This window comes from Coffea arabica, chromosome 1c, assembly GCF_036785885.1.
Source record: "Coffea arabica cultivar ET-39 chromosome 1c, Coffea Arabica ET-39 HiFi, whole genome shotgun sequence".
NCBI classification, from domain to species: Eukaryota; Viridiplantae; Streptophyta; class Magnoliopsida; order Gentianales; family Rubiaceae; genus Coffea; species Coffea arabica.
Genome location: NC_092310.1, coordinates 7,781,093 through 7,785,314, shown reverse-complemented (window position 1 = coordinate 7,785,314; position 4,222 = coordinate 7,781,093).

Sequence of the window (4,222 nt, the reverse complement as noted above, 5' to 3'; positions counted from 1 at the left end):
ATGGCCAAGGAAATTCCTCCATCTCAAGTACTTGAGTAATCCGTGAATAAGTGCTAGATTGTGTTTTCAAATATTACAAACCAATTTTTGGCAAAGTTCAAGATAGTATTAAGAATAGACTTTAGTAGTTCTCTAAAGGTAGAATTTAAATAGATTTTGCCAGTTTACAGTAGTATTACAATTTGATAAAGACAACAAACTATTGTTATAAATTTTCCTTGCAATATAATAGGATAGAAAATATAAGAAAAATGATGGTTTAGACTATGTCTTACTATATACATAACTTGAGAAAATCTTATATTCTAAAAATCTTTGTCATCTTGTCAATAAAATTATCTCTTTTTAGATAATTACCAAAAATTGTTCATTGCTATCAAAATACTAACAATTTAAACATTATCATTTTCAAAACTCTTCGAAACTTAAGTTTTGAAATATAATACCAATTTCTAGAAATTTTTTCTATAAATAGCTATATATGTATATATATTTTGTTTTCTAACTATAATTTTTCTTATTAGCACACCCATAGAGTGTGGCTTGACTCGTAGTATAGATAGAAAACTAGTATTAGTTGATTGCATTGGATAATTTTTCTTAGCAAGGAAAGATTATTTTTGAGAATATATTTCTAATGTAATCAAAATGTCATGATTTGTTCAAGTTATTCTTTAAAATTGATTCCATCTTCTGATTCAAAATTTTTGTATCATATAATTATGCGAATTTAATATATAAGATAAATCTACTTAGAATTCCTTTTCTTTTGAAAGCATGAAATTCATGATTGAATCAAAATTAATAGAAAACATTAATACCAAATTTTATGTATATTTATTATATGATTCATTATTACTTTTAATTTATAAGATTCCTTTTCACATATAAATTGTAATCAATGTAGTTTCACAAACTATTGTTTGGTAAATTTTTATAATAGAATTTTGACTTATATGGCCAAAGCATAACTTACCATTTTTTTTAATAGTGATAAGGTGCTACATAGGTTAAAAAACACAATTTCAACTTATCTCATCTAAATGAATTTTAGGAACAACAAAAATTGTAATGGATTTTTATATATTTATTTACAATATACCTAGTCAAAGTATTTTAAGACTAAAAGTTACGAGAAGCAAAGAATGTGCTACCTAGTTATTAGATGTAAAGAAAATTGTGATCCTTTGAGATAAATTATTACTAGCTACTGAGAACTTATTTGCACTATATAAGTGGACAATTGATATGGTTTGGACCAGTATTTGGTGTGACGATAATAAATGAGTATCTAGCTGCTTTTTTTAATCAAAAATCTCAACCAAAACTAGTATTGAATATCATAATATATTCTATGTCTGCACCAATTCTTTAATTTCTCAATATTTTGCTTGATTAGGAGGAATCTTATCCCTACAAACTGAGCGTAGAAAAATTTGCTATCCCTTTACCAATTCTGTACTGACTCTGTTTTTGGACTTGATAAATTGTGCATTAATATCACTTTCCTTCATTTGAAAGTACCTTATTGGCTGCATATTCTTGTCCAATATTTTCAATAAACCAATACATAACAAACAATATGGGCTATTTCATTTTGTACTACTATAATGGCAAGGATTTGTAATGCAGTACAGTTCTCTATTGTTTTGGTCCATCAATATTATTGAGTACCTTATATTAGATAGGCACAATACTTTATAGGATTGCAAGTGTTTATTCCACAATAAAGTCAATTTACACATAATGACATGGGTTTAAATAAAGCCTTCCATGTGGACTTATCTAGAACAATACCTTGCTTCCAATTTCAATTTCTTACACAAAAATCAAAGCATTGATTGATTTGTTATTTCAATTTCCACTGTCCTCTCCGCTTTTTCCCATTCCCATTCCTATTTCCAAAATCTAAATGCCACGTTATTTTTCAAGAATTTTGTAGTAGTTCTGATAGGAATGCTACTTGATTATTCATTCAAAAGTTGCATGCTTTATGAATCCCCAAATTTATGGATGTCAACTTTAATTTGAAATTCTTCTCCAGCATGTGTATCAATTACTATCAACCTAATCTCATTCAAATATAGTCCAAAATGTTCATCACCATCATTGACAATCTTCTAAATAGCATCAATATCTCGTGGACCATTTATGGTGTCTATGCCCTCCCTATTAATCTTGTAAAGTATCAATTTGTTATGGATAACATGACCATATGGAATCTTTGTGAATACACCATCTAACTGGAACTTTAGGATTGGCATCTTACTCCTGTCAATTGCTTTCAACCCAATCAATTTTTCCTCTAGCATATCATATATTGAGACCAAAAATATTTTGCATGGTGATGTAACATGGAACAACATAGAGGAAATCTAAATTACTCCATCGGTTATGTACTTTAATTGTATAAGACCCATAAGACATAATTAAAGCATTTTCTCTTGAAATCTACTCAACCATCAAGTCCATATGGATTTTAGGGGCAACTCCTTTATCCTAATTTATAGTAATTTTTTTGAGTGGAGATATAACTCATTCATTGTTAGAATTTAATTCTGTACTTATAAACACTCTAACACCATCCAACTAGTTTAGAGGAAGGGTATTTCTTTTTTATTTTTTTAATAATAAACATAATTTTATTGCCATGAATACGCATTAATGACTAAAAATACATAAAGGTTAGAAAATCATACAACAATTTTGAAAAAAAATAAAAACCATAAAAATAATATTGTAACCTCCAAAACATATTCAATCCATATGAATTGTTCCAACCCAACAAACTTGTGCATGCCTTCTAACAGTTATATATGATTAAAATATTTTCTAATCCAAAGAGAAAAATAGATCTAACCTAATCGATGTGAGAAATTACAGATCTATAAAATCTTAGTTCTAATAGAAAAATGGTAAAAAAAATAACAAAACTCTTACAAAAAAAATTTTAGGAGAGAGTAAAACTATACAAGAACAATTTCGAATAGAAGAAACTGTCACTAGAAAACTCTAATAGAGACTTTATTCAAACAAAAAAAATGAGAGATTGCTCCTCTCATGGGGAAAGACTAACAAAAAACATTGATCTTGTGAGAGAGTTGAAAGAAGTTTTGGTTGGAGAAATGTTTTAGAGAGAGTGAGGAGAGAATTGGTTTTAAAGAAAAAAAAAAGAATTTTACTTGAGCCTATACATTCAAAAAACATATAATTTGATACTATTTAAAATATTAATTAGGCGATCTATCATAGTTCCACTTGATTAAATCACATCTCTTATTACTAAATTTAAAAAACTTTCCATTTGGATTGGCCTATTTTTCAAAAATAAGTTTTTTAAATACAGTGCTACAATACGACATAAACAAAAACAACTTAAAAAATCTCAAAAAAAAGTTTTGCATATACATTGTTATAGTAAAATATTTAAAAACACACCCAAAAGTAGCTAATCCAAACATATTTAATTAATCAAGATGCCAAATGGTTTAATATTTGTCATTAATTTGATCTATAAATCTATGCATACATACTTGCTAATAAATCAATGCATACATACTTTCAAAAGAATAATTTGAAAATAAAATAATAATTCAAACTATATATACACACACACACCTTTATCAACCAATTTAATAATTGACATAATTAATGTCATTAAAAAATTCTTTCTCTTTGACTAATTTTTTCATGATAAATTCATGTTTGAATTATAATTTAAAACTAGAACTCTATACTGAATAGTTAAAAGGGTTTAGTGATGTTGATAGAGGTCAAAAGAAAATTATCCTATACCTATATGCAACACAATCATGAAAATATAAACTAAAAACTATAAATTTGGATGTAAAATAAATATAAATTTTCTATTATAGAATATAATGTAGCTATAAATGAGAAGTTTAATTAAAATAGGAAACCAATATTCTTGTTCAATTTTGAGTTTGGTATTGACCAAACTTGAATCATCTCTCTAACTTGATCCATGCTTTTGTATTTTTTCATAAATCTCATGATAAACTGATTTGCACAATAAATAATGATCTCACTCTCAATTCCTAATAACTTATTTGTATTATCTCAATATCTTAATGGCATTAGAAATGCTTCTTTGGCTAGTGATAACTATAACAAACTTGCATAGACAACAATTTGTTATGTTTAAATTGATCTAAACTTGTTCACCAACATATTGTTAGAATTCTATTTTATACAAGCAAAC